General features: G+C 37.2%; 1 long non-coding RNA gene across 2 annotated transcripts in view; it reads right to left on the bottom strand.

Moving 5' to 3' along the window:
* The window catches only part of LOC131423311 (uncharacterized), a 60713-nt gene that overhangs the window by 26095 nt on the left and 13198 nt on the right, over positions 1–21420 (bottom strand). For both annotated transcript variants that reach the window (XR_009224689.1, XR_009224690.1), the window contains one exon: positions 15280–15353. This is a non-coding gene — a long non-coding RNA (uncharacterized LOC131423311). The remainder of the gene's footprint in view (positions 1–15279; positions 15354–21420) is intronic.

Below are 21420 nucleotides of genomic sequence, written 5' to 3'. Positions count from 1 at the left end.
TAACATGTTGTGTTTAACCAAACATATTTAAAATATTATCATTTTAACATGTAATCAATAAAAAAATAAAGGGATAGTTTTTTTTTTTTTTTTTCATCCTAAGGGCTAGGGATGTGGCTCATGTGGTAGCGCACTCGCCTGGCATGCGTGAGGCCCGAGTTTGATCTCCAGCACCACATACAAACAAAGATGTTGTGTCCGCCGAAAAAAACTAAAAATAATAAATATTAAAAACAAATTCTGTCTCTCTTTTTTCATCCTAAGTCTTGGCAAGCTGTTGCATATTTTACTTGTAGAGCACATCCTCTGTACTGGCGAGTGGTACTCTAGAAGCTAAGGCAATATGTTCATGGGAATTCCCCCCATATGAATATGGCCATTCCATCTCTGTCAGCTACTACTTTTCAAATGCCACAGTATACAGTGGTAAACATAAGGATGTTTCATGGAGTTGCAGACACTTAGAGCTGGAAGAGCCCATGGATATTTGGTCCTACTCCTTTATCTATTTTTAAAAAATATTTTTTAGTTGCCAATGGATTTTTCACTTTTTAAATTTATTTATATGTGGTACTGAGGATCGAACCCCGGGCCTCACACATGCTAGGCAAGTGCTCTACCACTGGGCCACAACCCCAGTCCCTTCTTTATCTATTAATGAGGTGATAGAGGCCCAAGGGTGGCAGGCTTGTCCCAGATTAGACTAATAATTAGTGACAGCCTAAAGACTCTGGAATCTTAGGCTGTTCTCACTATCCTGAAAGAGAGGGGTGGTTGAAAAGATAGCATCTGTCCTAATTTTCCCTTTTCTTGGTTAGCAAAGAAGTATTTTCTCTAATGATGAAAAAAAAATAAAAGAAATTCATCTTTTCCTGATCTTTGTCATCAGCGATTCAAATTTTTTTTCATTCAGCTAAATATTTATCAGATGCTTTTCATTTTATGTTAAAATAACTCATTTTCATTTTTTTTAGTATAGCAGACTTTGGACAGATTATTTGATGCCTCCTCAACCATTAATTTCAGCATAAAAAGAATGAGGTAGTGAAAAGGCCAAATTAACTCAGGAGGTTCCCAGTTGAATGGAGTGATTGATTTCTCTGGAACAATCCACACATCTGGTAGGAACAATCAGATGCCCTATTAACAGACTTCTATTAAACAAAAGAGTATCTGGGGTGTTATAGGCCACTGGTTGGTTACACAACCTCTTTAGTCTATCATCTGTTTTTTTGAGGAAATAAGAGTCAGTAAAGGTCATTTAAACACAAATAGCCACCTGCCTGATATTCAGGAGCGTGTGGCAACTAAAAAGCTTTAAAAAAAAAAAATGATACTTAGGAACTATCAGCATGTGCCTTCCTAAAGTGCAGTTATGTGCACCTGATAGAGCTGCGGGTTAATGTGGTGGAGTCCTTTGTTTCTTGAACTATTCTCTTCAGTGGTGTGTTGGTGTTAACCTGGAGATGGTTCTGTCCTACTTAATGATGGTTTATTTTTTGCTTGACACTGTTACACCATGTAATTGTGCAAACAGCCAACATATGGACACCTAGCAACATATATACACACTGATGGATTCACTGACTGGAAACCCATATGAGCACTGTTCTAGGCCCTCTGAGGGACACAAAAATGAAGGAGACACAACTTCTACCCCCAGGATGCTTGGATGCTTGCAGATGGGAACATACAAATAACTGAAACAAATGACAAAATCTTGGTGTTCAAAGGCATGCATTATGCAAGACATGGTTTTTAAAAATGAATTTATAACTATATGATTCATTATCAGAACACTGTGACCAGATGTGTATGAGAAATGGAGATATAGGGTTATAGAGGGAGAAGAGACAACTTTGGTAAACTCCAGCACTTGGAATCATGGCTTAAAGATGTAAGGTACAATCTTATCAGTTGTCACAAAAAAAGAGGCTTTTCTTTAGCCCACTTTAGTTTCACAGTGGTGAGGAAATCCCCATTTACCCAGAAGAATACTGTACCTTGCCTGTCCAACTTGACAATATGACAAAACGAACTGGATGTGAATTTTATACAAAAAAAAAAGTGAAAGCCTTCCCAATCTATGATGCATTTACAGATATTTAAATATCTGCATGCAAGAATCAAGGGGATCTTTATCGTGGGGCTTCCACAGAGTTCGGTTAATCTGGCAGTATCCATGTACCATATTTTAAAGATAGCAAGAGAAGGCCATTCATTCCCCACAGTTGGGTCCACAGACACAGTGAAGGACTGTTGATGTTAAGGACAGAGAAGCCCTTTCCCATAAGGATGTCTAGGGGCTTCGTTTCCTCTAACTCCTCCTTTTGACCTTGGGATTGATAGCATTTTGAGGTTTTTCTACTGACATCAATAGCAGAAACCGATGAGGACTCTGTTTCCCATTCTGGTGGAAGAGATTACAGGGATGCATTGGAAATGAGCCTTGGAGTATGGGACAAGTTTGGGACAGCTGAATTGAGGAAAAAGAGCATGGTGGGCAAAGATAGAAGCAAGCAAAGGAGGGTGGGAGAAAAGCCTACAGAACTGAGAAGCCAGAGTGAGGGGAACCCACACTTCCAGATCAGCAGCTCTGGCAAGCACAGCAGAGAGGACAAAAACATTGTATATATTTATTATGTATAACCAGGTGTTTCCAAATATGTTTATATTGTGGAATAGCTAAATCAAACTATTTAACATATGTATTATCTCACATACTTATCACTTTTTGAGAGAACACTTAAAGATCTATTTTTTAGCAATTTTTAAATATGCATGATGTTACTAACTGTAGTCCCTGTTTTACAAATGATCCCCGGGACTTATTCTTCCTAACTGAAACTCTGAACCCTTTGACTAACATCTCTTAATTCTCCCTTATCCCCAGCCTCTGGTAACTACCATTCTACCCTTGATGTCCATGAATTCAATTTCTTTAAGATTCTAAATGTAAATTAGGTCAGGCAGTATTTTCCCTTTTCTGCCTGGCTTCTTTCACTTAACAAAATGTCCTCTAGGTCCATCCAGATTGTCACAAATGACAGGATCTCCTTACTTTCTAAGACTAAATAGCATTCCAGTGTGTGCATTTATATCAATTTTCTTTTTCCATTCATTGGTCGATGGACACCTAGGACATAAAGCTGCAAAACTTAAAATACTGTCCAAGGAGTTACCCCCAGATATTATGTCTTTTTTTCCCTCCATTGTTCTCTTTCCTTGTCCCCTGCTTCTTTCTATAATTTGTTGAGACTAAATCTTTTCCCCTGGGCACAAACTGGATCTCTGTTCCTCCCTATTCCTTGATGAATGGGCCATTCACTAAGCCTCTAATGGCTCCTCAACTCTTTCTTGGGAGAATCAACATCAGACTCATTACACAGCCACCAGGATGTATCAGAATCAGCATTTCTGCTCCTCAAACTGCAAAGCCTCTTCTATTATTCATTGTTTTATAAATGAGGCCAATTTGCTCATCTTCAAGCTGGGGGAGAATAAAATATATCGAAAAAAATCATCCCATCTCCCTGTTATCCAGAGCACTTAAAGAGTGATTTTGGGAAATTCTCAATATCAAAAAAAAAAAAAAAGGTTTATATTCTCAATATAAAAAAAAGGTTTATATTCCTTTAACTATGGTAATAATTGGGATATAATGTCTGGAAAACTGCCTCACATTTGGAATGCTGTAGGGTTGTCACCTGAAAGCCACTTCAGAACTGGGGAAGTCACCTTTTTTACACCCATGAATAATAATTAATTCCAAGATACAGGTTGGAATCTAATTCAGCTGAATTACCCTTAGCTTTACAAAATATGCCAACAAATTTTATTCAAGATATAGATGTATATCACATTAGATTTTATAAAGTGGGTTCCTACATATTTCCTCACTTGGGCTCATAATCACCCTGTGTGGTAGGCAGAGCAAATGTTATTGTTCTTCCCACTTTACAGATGCAAAAGTTGGTAATGAGATAAAGATCACCCAACTGGTCAAAAGTGGAGTTAGTTGTTGACTCTAAGTTTTCTGCCTTCCCCTTTGACAGGTGTGCTGCCAGTACTGGGGCTCACCAGTAAGATACTTCATTGAACAAAATGGGTAGAAATTATGGTAGAGCACTGACCTATTAACTGCCTAAGTTGAAGGAAGAAATATGTACCATTCTCAGACTGTTTCCTGTTGCCATTAAGATAAAACTGAATGAGGGGCTGAGGCTGTAGCTCAGTGGTAAAGTGCTTGCCTTGTGTGTGTGAGACACTGGGTTCAATCCTCAGCACCACATATAAATAAATAAAGACACTGTGTGTTCATCTACAACTAAATACATATTAAAAATAAAGGATAAAACTGAATGAAGTATTTTCACTGTCATATGGCTTCACTTCTTTTAAATAAAAAGCACATTTTCCTGAATACTTAAATTTTAAATCTGTAACTTTAATAACATTTCATTAAAATCAATGTGAGGTGGTTTCTTCTGGGGTGCAAGTTAATATTTTACATTCTTCTTTCCTAGATTAAAAAAAAATCTGTAAAAGAGCATGACATGCCCTGTTAACTGCATAAGGCATGGTCACCCATGGTATGATTTGCGCCCTACAACCAGATTGTTGGATAAGGAGAAGGAGAGCAGAGACTAGAGGATATGTGTGTGGGATATGGCTAAATAGGCCAGGACACTAAAGGCCCAGGCAGGAATTTTACTACCAGTGACCACTTCTGCCTCTTAAAAAGAAGGTGGCTCTTGATAAGGGAGGCTATGCACAGCCATCCTGTCCCATGGTCAATCAAGAGACAAAGCCAGATGTGGTGGCACACACCTATAATCCCAGCAGCTCGGGAGGCTGAGGCAGGAGGATTACAAGTTCAAAACCAGCAAGGCTCTAAGCAACTTAGTGAGACCCTGTCTGTAAATAAAGATAAAAGGGCTGGGGATGTGGCTCAATGGTTAAGTACCCAGGGGTTCAATCCCCAATACCACCCAGGGGTTCAATCCCCAATACCAAATAAATAAATAAATAAATTTTTAAAAATTTAAAAATATAAAACAAAGATCAAAGCCAGTACACCTGGCCTCACATGCTCCCCATAAAAGGAACTGTGCTGTTCTCCATAAAAGGAAGGCCAGGATTTGATGCATGCCAATGCAATTTTTTATTCATGAGTTCAGAGATTGCCTACTGTGAAAAAAATGCAAAATTCAGCTCATCCTATCCTTTACCTAAATAAAGTTTTTATTGCATTTATTACTTTTTTTTCCAATTAGGAAAATGTATTTATGTATTTATCTTTCCTTTTTAGGAAGAACTCAGTTTTGCATTAGAAGCTCATGTACCCTGTCCTTCAGAACACCAAAGACAGGACAAAGGGAAAGAAGCAGGCTTGAAACTGGTCTTGGAGTGGGACATATGTATGTGGGAACAAATGCAGTTGCAAGGTAGATACTGTAGGAATGCAGGTATCAAGAAAAGAGGAAGACAGAGAGCAGTAATGTAGTAAATTTCAAGGGCAGGGTTAGGCAGAATACCTGATCATGAACATGGTGCAATGTGAGCAACTACATGACTCTTTTTTTTTTTTTTAATAGAACATTCCCAATACCAAATAGTCTGTCCTATTGTCCCTATAAATAAATTTGAAGCAGTCACTCTTCTTGTCACAATTTTTACTTTAACCCTTCCATGGAGTATTAATCACATAATTCTGAATGATCATGGTCATGTGTACTGATTGTATAAATCCTCCAAGAATGTGAACACTTTCCCAAAGTAATTTCACACTGGATTCCACTCACGCTTTCAACTATGTGAAGCAGGAACATGCTAAATCACTTCTTCTTCACATTCCACTAGGGATTATTATTTAGTTTTTAGATACAGAATATATCACACTTTTCAGGTTATGTAGTGAACAGTTCTAATGCTTACAATCTAGAGGTAAGGGGGAAAGGGTACCAAATTTCAGTTGGACTAGAAGAAAAGGCTTTAGTGATCTACTGCCCAGAAGTTGACTGTAAAAAATAAAAATGCATTGCATATTTCAAAATTGCTGAAGGGGTCTATTATTAAAGTTTTCACCACAAAAAATGATAAATATGTGAGGTGATGGATTTGTTAATTCACTTGATGTAATCATTCCACAATGTAAGCATGTATCAAAACATTACCTCGTACCCCATGAATATATGCAATTACTATTTTTTAATTAGAAATCTAGAAGAAGGAAAACATCAAAATGCTATATTTATAACTGAACAGGTTCTCTTTTCCTGTATATACAGGCTTGTAGTGTTGCTCATTCCTAACACTTGTGGGGAGCACCTGAAGGGGGAAAGGAAGTTTCAGGCTCATTCCCACTTCACTGTGAGCAATGTATATGATCAATACAGTTTGCCAATGCTATTTGATGTTTACTTTTACATATTTTCTTGGGCCCGCTCTCCCAGGCACCATATGAAATAACAAGTGACTAAAATGGGGATAAGTAATAGAAAAATAGACACTAAAGCTCTTGACTAAAAATAATATAGCACAGAACTTTCTACCCTCCACTTTATTATTTCCTGTACCACCATGACCTAATTTTCAGTGAGTGAAATACCATTGGTTGGAAGCACAGGTTATGCCTATAGTTCCTTGTAAAGCAGTTTGGGGGCATCTTCAGACCATCTGGAAACTCTGAGTGAGTCAATAATACAATCTGGCCATGTCACAAAGTCAATGGAAAATGATGTTTAGCTGAGGAATGAGTGCTCAGACTGCACCAGGAGTCATGTGCAAGGCTCTGGTTCCCTGGCCACTTACGACTGATGAGAAGAAACCTTTGTGGCCATTTGCTTGTTATTTTCTCCATATGGTGCATGAATACTGCAGATTAACTGGACTTTGTGTAAGCCCCACGATAAAGATTCTCTTGCTTCTGTTGTGCAAATATTTAAATATCTTGTAAGTATATCATAGATTGGGAAGGCTGTCTTTCACTTTTTTGTAAAAATTCACATTCAATTCATACTGGGTAATGTTAAAAATTGGACAAACAAGATGCATTATAACTCTGAATAACTGGGGATTGTCTCACCACTGTGAAATTAAAGCAGAATAAAGAGAAAAAAAATCCCTCCTCTTTGTGGAAGCTGTTAAGATTGTAACTTTCCCAGGGATTAAACTCGGGCACTGGATCACTGAGCCACATTCCCAGCCCTACTTTGCATTTTATTTAGAGACAGGATCTCATTGAGTTGCTTAGCACCTCGCCGTTGCTGAGGCTGGTTTTGAACTCGTGATCCTCCTGTCTCAGCCTCCTGAGCCGCTGGGATTACAGGTGTGTGCCACTGTGCCCAGCTGATTGTAGCTTTCGTTAAGCTATGATTCCAAGTGCTGGAGTTTACGGAAACTATCTCTTGTCCCTGTGTAATCTCTGTGTTCCTTTCTCACACCTGTCGAGTCAAAATGATCTAGTAACAAATACCTGACATCTTGCCAATACAAATATCCATCTCTCTCCATATACTTGGGCTTAGAAACATTCTTTCAGGTATTTATTGAGTACTTTGGTAGCTCAAGGTCACACTGATTGCTTTCTGCATGAGATTTTAGGGGGATACCTTGTATAGGAATTTCCTGCCTATGTGCATATGAAAAATACTGGGATACAGAACCACTGCCTGAATATATCTCTGTGTGGGATTTAAATAGTTCATTTATTTATTTACTTGCAAAAAAGGCCATGTTTCAACAGGGGAGAAAATGATATAGGAAAAGAAAATTAAGAAAGTTTCTACTTGGTGGATGCAGGAGAAAGGAAAGTTTTTCTTTCCTGTCTTTAAGTACTCTGGATTTAATATACAAATCCAAGAGCAAATTTCAAATGACTGAATTAATACTTACTTTGTCAATAGGAATTTCATGTACTTTAAGATTCTGACCTTCCTCTGTACAGAAATCCTACCAATGTACCCCCTGCCACGCTAGTTCGGCTAAATGCCCTTATGCATAACTGGTGGGTTTTCAACATAGTCAACATAGGGCCTTTTAATAAGACCTACTAAATAATTTATATTATAGTCAAATACACACTATGGGTGCCTCTGGAAAAGGTTTCTTTAGGTAAAATGCAATTTATATATTCAGTTTGCTTACTATAAAAATAGCCCAGAAATTCCCTACCAATATAAAAGTATACTGAGGTTAAATTAAGTTGATTCCCTGTGCCTATAGGATTGAGAAACAGGGAGACACACACTGTCAGCAATGTAAAAGGGATAACTGAAATACAGCAAGCTGTCAATCACTGGCTCTCATCAGGAACTGGGAATAACTGTCAAGGTGATGTGTAAGTCATCATTTTGATGGCATTTTTATGACCTCATTTTAAGTTCTATTTTTATTTCTCCATTGCATTTTATCACAAACCTCTGCAATTGTTTAAATAAGACCCTCAGGATGTACCAAAGAAGGCATCTCTAGGCATTTTTCTTTTTTCCCTGATACTGGGATTGCGCCAGGGTGTTGTGCATATGATAAAAGAGCCTAGCTACTGAGCTGGATGCCTAGCCCTGCAGTCTTGCATGCTTTAAAGCCATCTGGTATTTCCGGACTTCCTCAAGGCTCTAGTTTTATGTTTTTCCCTACATTCAAAAAACAAAAAAGTTTCTTTACACATCAGAAGCTAAAGTTTCCTTTCCTCAGATAACAGCAACTCTGAATACAATTCCCATCTGGGCAACAAGAAAATTTCTGTCTGAAGTGACTGGCACTCTTGACCATTCCCTCGCCAACTCTGAGGCCCCACAGTACTTGTGGCTGTTTTCCAGGGGCTCACAGTACCTTTCCAGGCTGCACTTTCTCTCCCCTCTTCCCAACCTCTTAATCTCGTTTGCATTTCTGCCATTTCTATCCAGGTACCTGGACCAAATCTTTGAGAACAGTGAGATGCCCTGCTTCGGCTGTTGAGATTTCAAAGGAACTGATTTTAAGGCTCTAGGATCTTCTGGAATACCTGCTCTGTAATCATGGACCACAGTAGCATCAATGTGGAGCTCGACAAGACTCCTAGGGTCCCAGGCAGGTGATTGCCAGCCAGAGTCTATGCCTTGGAGAGGAATATATAATCTTTTATTCTGTTTCAATCTTTATAGATCTCAAAGTAACTTCCGTGGGAATTTCAGTTTTATCCTAACAATTAGCCTCAACATTTGGGGTTAAGTAGGGCAAGTGTATAATGCCATTGGCATTTTTCATTTGAGAAAACAGACACTAAAGATGTCTCAGGTCATATTGTGAATACATGGGGAATTGATATAAAGTACTGCTGAGTAACATAAATAATCCTCTAACTCTTCTACAACTATTACTCCTAACAATAGCAACAATGATAATGGTACCTATGGATTCTATTTTTATGAGCACAGATGACAAGAAGCGATGCACAACATTGTTAGGAAGAACCTACATAGGCAATGCCATTTTGAAACATACATATCCTCCATCTTAAAGAGTCACCTCACAGTGACTCCGACTCAGCCTGACCTTAAACCCCAGACAACTACTCCATCATCATATAAAGTAAGGAAATTGTTATCTGGGACTAGAATCCTAAAAATACCTGGTTCTGCATAAAACAGTGACCACCTCAAAGAATGGAGGTGAGGACCAAAACGACCCCTCCCTGACAATCTCCTAGCAAGGCTTAACTGCAAAAATTCCCCTGCTCCCTCATGCCCCTTTATCTATCCTAGGCTGAAAGAGGAAGATGACCCTCAGTCTTCACTGGACCCCCTCTGCAGGTTTGTCCTGAATAAACCTGTTGAGCCTCCTGCCCTCTGTATTTCCTTCAGTTGCTTCTTTCCTTACAAACATTACAAAGGCACTACTTCGAATTTAATTTTGAAACTTCAGTGAATTAGTCAATGATAAATATCTCCTTTTGAACAATATCAGCTACATAATTTGTGGTGCCTAGTGTAATATACAAATGTGGGGCCCTTTCCTCAAAACTTATTAAAAATTTCAAGTCAGTGATAGCCCGCTATTAAACCAAACATGGGGACCTTTTTAGCACCAGGCCTAGGTCACAAGTTCATAAAGTTGACCATGTTGCTAAGCCTTCAGAGATACCCAAGTCTTAGTGTAATGTTCAACTGTAGGGTTAACGGACAAAATGTGTCATCTGTTTTCTTATTCTTATTCCATGAAAACTTTTGGTTTTGTTAGCTCTTATAAATCTCTTGCATCATCAAGAGTACTATGAGAATCAGAGATGTGTCACAATTCTTGGATGACAAATCTGCTTTTTACTTCACTGATTTGTAATATAATAAACTTCCTGTGGAATCCTGATACATCTTGCTGTCCCTTTCAAATACTATATAAAACCAAAGAAGGAAAGCAGCTCAATCTCCATCCCTTCCCCTCTTAGGCCCTTCAGTTGAGAAAGGATACATTGATGATGCTAAGACCAAACTAAATCATGACAAGAAAAAAGGATCCCTTTGTCAGCCCACTTATAAAGAACAAACAGCCACTGAAGGCACAGCCTCATACAAGACTGTGCTAAGCGGTTCTCAGTGCAGAGATGCTAGACATTTTCAGTATGGAGAAATCCAGTCTGTGTCCAGCCATGGATCCACCCATCCCCATTGTTCCAGAGCCTTCCCACTTCCCAGCCAGGAAACCAATAACAGAATGCTGGGAAAGCTATCAAAGGATAAAGTGTATAATGTAATGTTATTTAAGAGGTCTATGATGACATTTTAAATGAGAGCCATGTTTTGTTTTTTTCTAAATACAATACTCAGAAAGGGTATTTTCACTGATGTCTGCTGACGTCTAAACTCCAATGCTGATATGGCTTGGAGTCTGGCTTTCTGCCCTGCATGATCCTTTTGTTTTGACAAATGAGACAAATGACTAACTGTACTTAATCAATTCTAAGATGCATATTTTTTCATCTTTTCATCTCTGAAATTAGAACCAATGGCATTCTGCAGTTACTATGGGCCAAGAGACAGCTGAATGGGAGTTGTCACTGTCTATATATGCATAGACTTGGTCATGGCTATTGTAATATCATGATAAATTATAAATATATATGCATAAATAAGTCTAAATAAGCTCTTTCTGTGAGTATAAAATTAAAACTCTATAGACATGAAAGCATTACATAATAGTGTCTCTGGGAAATATATCTTTTTCTCAGTGTTACATAAAAAGAATTACCTTTAAAAAATCTCAGATGTAATGAAATACTTACAATATCCAGCACTGGGAATTTTGAAGAGTTTGAAAAGCTGTACATGGAATCACTGAGATGCTTACCCAAGTTCATACTAGGAAAATTTCTAGTTACTAATTAAAGATTCTTTTTCAAATATCTTTAATGGAATATTGCTTCATTTTTACTTGTACCTGATCACAACAAGAAATTCTCCAACATAAAAACCAAAACACCAGTAAGATACTGATTATATCAAAATACTAATATACTAGACTAGATTAGAGAATAAATTAATTTTTTCCATACTTGTAGCTTTACAGGAAGTTAGAGATTTTTCGATAGGAGCTCTCGACCAGTGCTATCTTATAATACATATAATGTTAATCACATACAAAATTTTCAATTTTCTTTTTAATTGTTGATGGATCTTTATTTTATTCATTTATTTATATGTTGTGCTAAGGATCGAACCCAGTACCTCACACATGCTAGGCAAGTGCTTTACCACTGAGCCACAACCCCAGCTTTCAATTTTCATGTTGCAATATTTTAAAAAGTTTAAAAATCAAGTGAAATTAATTTTAATGTCATTTACTATTTAGCTCAATATACCCAAAATATTATCAACCTGTAACCAATTTAAAATATTAGCCAAATTCTTGTTTTCCCTGTCTTTGAAATTTACTGTGTATCTACACTCATAGCATATCTCAATTAATACCAGCCATATTTCAAATGTTCAACAGCTACATGTGACTTGCGGTTCCCAAACTGGACAACATAGGTATGCATTTATTAACAAAATCATCCCTTCCAGAAACATGATTAACCATAAGAGCATTTAGCAGAAATTCAAAAGTGGGAGCTACATCCACTGTACCCTTGTAAATGTGAACTACAATAAACTGGTTATTCCAACAAAGACAATAATACATTGCTCAGGAGCAATCCTGCTGGGGATAGTCTAGCACAATGGTCTTCAAACTAGGCTACTGGTACATGAAATCTTTTAAGAAATACATGAGTAGGGCTGGGCACAGTGGTGCACACCTGTAATCCCAGCAGCTCAGGAAGCTGAGACAGGAGGATGGCAAGTTCAAAGCCAGCCTTAGCAATTTAGCAAGGCCCTAAGCAACTCAGAGAGACCCTGTCTCTAAATAAAATATATATATATATATATATATATATATATAAAAAAAGGCTGGGAATGTGGCTTAGTAGTTAAGTGAGTTCAATCCCTGGTACCAAAAAAAAAAAAAAAGTGTATGAGTAGGGACAGGATCCGGGTTTCCACTTTCTGATTCTCAACTTTCATGTGTATTCTCTCTTAAAATTAATTTGCCTAAGGACAACTTTACTGCCCATCCTCCGCGTATTTAAAATTAAAACTCCCCCCACCAGTTATTCTCAATTTTAAGCACTAAAATGTGTTGTCAACAAGAAAGAAAAGCACCTCCTGGCTAATAGTATGCATTGTTGATGCTGATTCTTTAACTATAATTGGATTGTTTTCCAGCACTAAAAATGTTTATACTGGTAAAATATATGCACAGAAATTGTATGTGATTTCTTTCAGATAAGGTACATCATTCAATTAAACTAATTAAAACCCATTTTTTCAGATTGTATCTTGAAATATCTTTTCCAATTAAAACCAATCTTCATCTCATTTTATAAAAAACATTTTTTTATCTCATATTATCAAAAATAATTAGGATGTACTAGTTTCTACAGCAGTTATTTTTAGCAATATATACTTTCTTCTTTCATAAAATATGGCTGAAAAGTTTGATTCTGTGTTCTAACAAAATTCATGGACTTAAAATATTTTTATATGTAATTAATTATTCCCAGAAACCCAACACTAGTGTTCTAAAAACATGTGTATACATATTTACCAAAGGAAACTGTACTTGCCATCAGATTCCTTGTTTCATCTGTCTTCTAATATCTGCTAAATATTTTACTGTTTAATTTAAAATGACATACCAGGGGCTGGGGCTGCAGCTTAGTGGTGGAATGGTTGCCTAGTATATGCGAAGCCCCGGGTTTAATCTCCAGCACCACAAAAATAAATAAACAAATAAATAAAATTGCATGCCAGTTTATGTGTAATAATGACTGTAATGCATTCCACTATTATTGTGTATTTAAAAAATAAATAAAATTAAAATAAAAAAATTACATACCAGAAATGAAATTAGTATTCAATTTCTTAATTTACTTTGAAGTGGATAAATACCTCATTATTATTTTAATCTTATATTCACTTTGTTATTTATTTAACAAGAGATATTCCCTATTTGATTTCTCTGTGGTTTTAATGCTGATCATCAAAATGCATCTTGATATATTTTCATTTAAAAAATAGAGCCAGATTTTTTCTCTAAAAATAAATCTGATTTGGCTGATTATTTTGACATGAACATAGCCTTTGCCAATTAAATTGTAAATATTTTCTATAATATTGTTGATTCAAATCTGCAGCAAGTTTTTATACTTAAAGGATGCAATAAGTCAAAAGCATTTTATAAAAATTATTGTATTGGCAAATACATATTAATCTAAGTATTTTGATCTTCCCAACCTTTTTTAATTATAGTGGATTAAGAATACTGCCTCAAAGTATAACAGATATAATGGTCATTTGATAAATCTTAGTAAAGCCATTCTGGTAAGCTTCTGGAAACTGAAAATGTAAATGGTTCTGCAACAAATCCTTTAGTAAATTAGAGGGCTTCTTTGCTTTCATGGAATTAAAAATTGACCTAATCAAGCTGTCCATTTAAACTTTAAAATTTTATTTAAAAATAAAATTAACATAAATTTTATTTAAAAAATTTAAAGACATTAAAATTTATTCTATCTTATTTTTTGGTACTGGAGATTGAACCCAGGGTGCTTTACTACTGAGTTGCATCCCCAGTCCTTTTTAATTTTTTGAGACAGGGTCTTGCTAAGTTGCTGAGGCTAGCCTGGAACCTCTTAACCTCCCATCTCAACCTCCCCAGTCACTGGGATTACAGGCATGCACCACTGCACCCAGAGAAAAATTATTTTTGATGATAGGTCACTCTATAATTTTTGACCTATGATTTATACACTCATTCCTTTTCTTTCCACTTATTTGTAAGAACAAAGTTATCTGAGTTCTTCTATCTGTAAAAATGAAAAATAAGAAAAAATACTGCATTCTGTCTTATTAGAAATAATAGTAATTTTCAGAGTCATAAACTAATCTGGGGAAAAATAAGGTCACATTTACTTAAGAGATGCATTTCCAACCACTTCTACTTTCCATTTTAGTAATTACTTACCAAAATGTATGATATCTTATGTTCTTCTGATCAACTGTTTGGTACTAACAATTTAATGAGAAAATTTTTAATACTTAAGAGGCTTAGAGTCACAGGGAAATTTTTTCATCCTTATATATTTTCTATAGAGATGTATTATAAGGAGACTATTAAAAGGCCTTTTAACATAAAAATATATTACCTTAGAATAAATTATGTGAAGGAAGTTGAATGGAATGGTTATTTCAAGGACATGGGAAAATCATATAAATTTCTGATGACTAAAGTAGACCTACTTCCTTGTATTTTTCCTTAAATCAACAATGATAAAATTCAAATTAGTACAGCATTTTTATTTCACTGAACAATGCAACATATGATGAAATCATTTTATTTAAAACCACAAGTACTTACAATATGGTAAGAAATTATAACTCTGCAAATGTTTAAACTTATAGTAAATATCTGGTGTTAACTTTAAGACAAGAATGTAGTGGGGTACACGGTTTCTCAAAATGATTTTAGGTGGCAAATAGAAAATGTAAAACCACTGCTGTAGAACATATCACCTATGAAACCCAAATACAAATTTGGGGCATGTGTGGGAAATGAGATTTTCAAAGGAGTTCATTTTTATGACTGCTTTTTAATTTCAGGATATAGCAGAAACCCCTATAACATGATGTATTCTAGCTTATTTACCAGTATGGTTACACAACCTTTGAACAGTTTAGAGCAATGCACAAATATTGTACTTACTCGATATGGTCACTAGGTGGCAAGTGTGCACTTGGCACGAAGCCCTCTCTCTCCCACTCTCAATCTTCCAGCTTCTGCAAAAGGGAAAAAAAATGCTAAAGACAGTAATAACAACAACAAATAATAATGACAGGAAATAATTGTTTCAAGTCTTTCCATTTTCCAGGGACAGGAAGAAAGCCTTATCACCTTTGAGAATTTCAGAAATAATCTTATTTGTGAATATAATATATTCTTTTTTAAAAACATTTTTTAGTTATACATGGACACAATATCTTTATTTTGTTTATTTATTTATTATTATTTTATTTTTTGTTTTCGGCGGATACAACATCTTTATTTTATTTTATGTGGTGCTGAGGATCGAATCCAGGCCGCAGGCATGCCAGGCGAGTGTGCTACCGCTTCAGCCACATCCCCAACCCGTGTTTATTTACTTTTATGTGGTGCTGAGGATCGAACCCAGTGCCTCACATATGCGAGGCAAGTGCTCTACCACTGAGCCACAACCCCAGCCCCACATTTTTTTATTAATACATTAAAATGATTCTTTATTAAAACATTTACAAATAAAGTTAATTAATAAATCAATATAATAAAATCATGCAGTTTGACCATAAAAATCAAATCCTATCTAGATAAGTACTTTGGCTCTAACAAAATAAAAAAATAGCAGCAGCAGCAGCGACATCTATGACATTCCAAACGGTAAGGTTAATCCCTTTATTTCACTGAATCTTCAAACAACTCTGAACAATAGCTGCCAAGATTACCCCTATGTTACCTGTGCAAAAGCAAAAAATGACCCCAAATCAATGAGACAGTAAGTGATAGTTCTGGGATGAAAATGTTTTGCATTTAATAGCTATGCATTTAAGTATTAAAATGTGACATTTTGGTGCTGTTTGTGCACACATACACGTGTGTGTGTGTGTATGTGTGTGTGTGTATCTTTCTATATTTGGTTATGTACCAGATGATATTTCTGTGCTTCCATGTGATCTCTGATTCTGTGTATGATCTTTCTGATCTACTTTTATACAGTGTAGTCAACTGAGGGGGCTTGACAATTTTCAGTTTTTGTTTAAGATGCTAAGACTAAGGTTCATTAAAAGTCACAACTTCCAGGGGCTGGGGTTGTGGCTCAGTGGTGGAGCACTCACCTAGCACGTGTGAGGCCCTGGGTTTGATCCTCAGTACCACATAAAAATAAATAAATAACATAAAGGTATTGTGTCCAACTACAACTAAAAATAATCTTTTTTTTTTAAAGTCACAACTTCCTTTAAAAAGTATTTGTATGTCTCTTACATGTGATTAAAGTTTTTTTTTTTTTGGGGGGGAGGAAATGGAGGGTACCAGGGATTGAACTCAGGGGCACTCAACCATTGAGCCACATCCCCAGCCCTATTTTGTATTTTATTTAGAGACAGGGTCTCACTGAGTTGCTTAGGGCCTCACTTTGAACTCGTGATCCTCCTGCCTCAGCCTCCTGAGCTGCTGGTATTATAGGCATGTGCCACTGTGCCCCCTGGATGTTTGTGTTTTTATAAGTATAAATCTGCATGTGTCTCTGTGCATGTAAGTCTGTGTTTCTGTTTTGAGGACTTACATAGCTACTCTGGCACATGTAAGTCTATGTGTTTTCATATACTTAACATACATTTAGAACTTGTGTACCATTATGAGCATATGAGTAGATCTACAGATCATTGTGTGTGACTATGTGTGTCAATGTATGTATATGTTGGTATGTGAGTGTGCACATCTGTCTGTATGGATGTCTGTATGTGTACACTTTCGAATGTGTTTAGGTATGTACTATGTATAGACATATATGTATGTCTTTTATATGCTCAGAATGTGATCTACCTTGGTCTTTCTGAGAGAAGGCATGACATGTAAGTGTACATCTGCATGTGCATTTGTGTGTCTATATGTAAGTGTATTTATAGAGCTCTGTGTGCATGTGTCTGCAAGAGGTTCTGAGTGCATCACCATGTAAGAGGGTGAATATGTATGTAAATATGTAGGACTGTACCTATATTTATCTATTGCTGATTCCACACTTATAAGATGACATCTGTGTCTGTGCAGACATGTTTGATCCCCATATTAACTGGCTGCAAATATTCTTCTGTGTGAGTCTCTGCATTTCTATGCATCTGCATGTACATAATGTGTACATCTGGGTGTGAGTCTCCACATCTGTACCTTTATATTCTTGCCTGTACTTCTCTTCATGACTAGGAGCTTCTATATTCACGTGTGTAAGCCTTGGTGTTTATCCATGTGTTCATCCACCTGTGTGTGTGTATGCCTGTGAGACCATCTTCTGTCTATGAGCATGCATGTATGTTTGAATATAAATCTGTCTGCATGCAAATTAATGTCTTCAAAGAGTCTCTGAGCAAGTGCAGCTGTGTGTAGATAGAATGTTGTTGTGCATGTGAGGACTCAGTACGTGTGGGAACTGCAGACTTTGGTACATACATAGCTTTCTGTACTGGGGTTTATTTGTGCATGCCTCTGTTATGTATGCCCATCTATGTTTGCATGTATATGTATGAGTGCACACACAAGTGTGTGTACCAGTATGTATCTGTGAATGAATGTTGAACTCCTTCTCTGTGGGTGTACACACTTTCACATCTATGAGCACAGGCCAACAGACCTGCATATTTCTATGAGTATGTTTGTATAGGTAAATGTTTACAGGTCTCTACATATATGTGCATATTCAGTGGTAGTCTGCATAATAATAAATCTGTATTTTTCTTATGCATCTGTACAAGTCTCTGTGTCCACCTCCAAGTGAGTATACATGGGTATGGGTATATGTACATCTCTTGTCTCCATGCACATGCCTGTGCCTCTGTGAATGTATCTGTCTTTCTAGACATTCACATAACCTGGCATTCTCCTCTTGTGTATGTGAGTGAGTCAATGTGACCTTATAGATGTGTTTTGGTCTGTTTTTGTCTTTTGGTCTGTTTCTCTATGTATAAGTGGATGTTTCCGTAAGCATGGATCTGCATATGTATGTGACTCTGCTAAATGTCTCTCTCTCTAAGCACAGATGTAAGTGCTTGTATGTATATGCTCTAAATGGATATACCACTGTGTCTGTGTGTGAATGTTGATGTCTCTTCATGTGTGTCTCTGTTTTGTCTGTGGGTACATGCATGAGTCCCTATGTACATGTGTACTGCCATGTTCTTGTATATGTCCATAAGTATACCCATATGCATGTGCATTACCATACATGTGTGTATTCATATGCTTAATAGTGAACACAAGCCCTTATGTATGTGGGTATGAGCATGCTTATGCATGTGTGTTTTAATAATTTATGTCTCTGTGTGTATATCTGTGACTGTGAGCATATGTGTACATACATATTCAAAACTATATTAGTCCCTATCTTTATCACTTATGAATGTTTATTTAAATGTCTCTGCATATCAGTAAAGACACATACACCTGTATCTACATATGAATGATTCTATACATCTGTCTACAGGTATGTGTAGACACATGCAAATACGTATGTGTCTATGTGGGTTCAGTTGTGCTTGTCCACATTTCCACCTGAACAGCTGGGAGTTTCTGAGAAGATATCTGTGCTTTGTGCCTCTAGGAGCATCTACATGTCTTTTATGTGTTTTGTGTACACATGTTTTCTCATCTTAGAGATCAGGAATAAGTAAATACATCCTCTGGATGCTCTCTGTGGGCTTCCCTGCGTCTGTACGAGTCAAGTGTTTCAGACTATATACTGCTATATGCCTACATAAAGATTATGGGAATCTGTGTGCATGTCTGTGTATTACACATGTGTATCTTGTGTACATCACACATCCCCTGTTGGTACTTTAGAGTTTATGTTCATATTTATGTAAATATATGTCTCTGGTTGCAACTGTGCGAAGGTATGGTGTATGGGTTAAGACTGTTTATATTAGTAATTCTTTGTGTAGATGCATCAATATAAACATCTGTGGTACTATTAGTAAGTTGTGTGTGTGTGTGTGTGTGTGTCTTCTAGGGTATATGTACTTCTCTATGATGAATGAACATGAATGGATGGGGGGAATTTCTCCCAGGAAGACTTTTCTGATCACTTATACACCTGCTTTTCTAAGGTACAGCCAGCAGGAGGAGCTCAAATTTTTCTTCCTTTTCTTGAAGTGGTCAGCAAAATAAAACTACAGCCTCCTCTGAAAAATACTGATTACTGAATATAGTGACCGGTCTGATAACACAAGCTTTTATATTATCTAAAGACAAAAAACAAGTAGCTGCTCAGATATTGAGATTCCTGTCGGAGCACTGCTGGTGAAGATGCCAGCATGCACCTTAGTTCCTCCTCACCTCTGGCTGGAAGTAGGGCCTACATGCTGCCTCCTGCTTCACCAGGCTTGTTTGTTAAAAGGGCTCCAAAGTTGCTTCTGCCTTCCCCACTCTACTGTCCTTTGGCTGAAAGTTAAGATTAAGGCACCAGGTATTATTTAATCTGTACCACAGTCTTGGAGGCAGGAACCAGTATCATTCTCAGTTTGCAAATGAAGAACTGTGAACCAGAGAATTAGAGTGCCTCAGCTAAGGTCATAAGGCCAATAAGTGGCAGGGACTGAATCCAAAAGCAGGTCTGACTTCAGCAAACTCATATTCCTCATACTCTACCACAGAACCATTCCAACTACCTAACAGCTTCCAGCACCAGGAAGTGGTGGAGCTGGGACTGGAGGCAGGCATGTCAGCCCTCAAAGGCTTTATTCTGAACTTTAGCCCTTTTCTGAAACAATCTCATTTAATCCTTAATAGCATAAGGATTTCATACATGTTGACAAATGGGCAGATGAACTCAAGGAAGTGTAGTCACTTGCCAAAGCTCTGTGTGAGCACGTTGGTCCTCTGTTCAGATCCTAAGGAGCAATATGACTTGTCCTTTGGGAATCAATATAAGACGAAGTTTGGCCTCGTGAAGTGACTTAATGTTCTAGTGTGAGCACACACATCACGCCCTTCTCTAGGTATTGTATGGTCTTCTGAGCACTCTAATAGGCCTGGGTATTACAAAATGTGGGGTAAGTTTCTTTGCTGTGGGGTGAGTATGTATGTTATGCATTATGTCTCCCTGTGGGTAGCTCTTCTCTGCATCATGGTGCAGTCTAGGGTTTGAGTCTCCGAAGACTACAGGGCTAATCGGAATACTCTGGTGCTAATTTCTGGGTTAAATGACATGTCTCTGTGTCATGGCACAAGGCTAGATATAATGGGATGAGTCTGGTGAGGTCAATCTTGTGATGGAGAAAATATTTTTGTTTAAAATGAAGTCTCTCTTGCATCAGGGATTGGGTCTATGCATTGGGGGGTGATAAGTCTTTAATGTCAAGGGGTGAGTCTGATAAGAAAGTGGCTCTAAGCATTACTGGCAAGTATGTGGGCAGCTTGAAATGTCAGTGAGTTGCAGATCCTGTGAAGGAATTTTTTGTGGTGGTGGTCTGTGCATGCATTGTGATGCTATTTTCTACATTCAAAGAGGCAAGCACAGATGGCCTGAGGTGAAGTAGTGGTAGGCTGACTCTATGAATCATGTGGCTTGTGAGTTCTGGGGCATTTGATTTGGTGTGTGTTTTGTGGGAGTGATTTGGGGTGCCATGACTTTTATTATTGTAGTATTTTGGATGCACTCACGTGTACTCCTAGGGAGTTTATGAACTGTGAAACCGACCTCACCCTACAGGGCAGGTCTGGAGTCTGTGGTTCACACAGTTAAGTCTATATATTGTGGGAAATGGCTTGAAGTCATAGGGAGAGACTACGTTTCACAGATTGATTTCAGAGATCCCATAATAAATCTGTGTAATATTGCTTATTTTTTGTACATTAAAGTACGTTTGGGCTTTATGGGAAATGCACATTTTTGAGAGGCTAAATCCCTCCAGTGTGAGATTCTGGCTGCACACAGCGGTGTTTCTAGAAGTTGTGGTCCAATTCTATGCACCACGGGGTGAGTCTGTATGATATAGACTAATTTCAGATGTGGTGTGGGTTATGTCTTATTGTTGTAAAGAAAGTTTGGGTCATTAGGCACAAGTCTGGGATGTGATAGTGTGTTTGTACTGTGGAGACACA

The sequence above is a fragment of the Marmota monax genome, unplaced genomic scaffold (genome assembly GCF_021218885.2).
Source record: "Marmota monax isolate L192 unplaced genomic scaffold, Marmota_monax_Labrador192_F-V1.1 WCK01_AAM20220418_F8-fsc00123, whole genome shotgun sequence".
NCBI classification, from domain to species: Eukaryota; Metazoa; Chordata; class Mammalia; order Rodentia; family Sciuridae; genus Marmota; species Marmota monax.
Note: the sequence above shows the minus strand (reverse complement) of the source record. Positions and strands in the feature narration are given on the sequence as shown.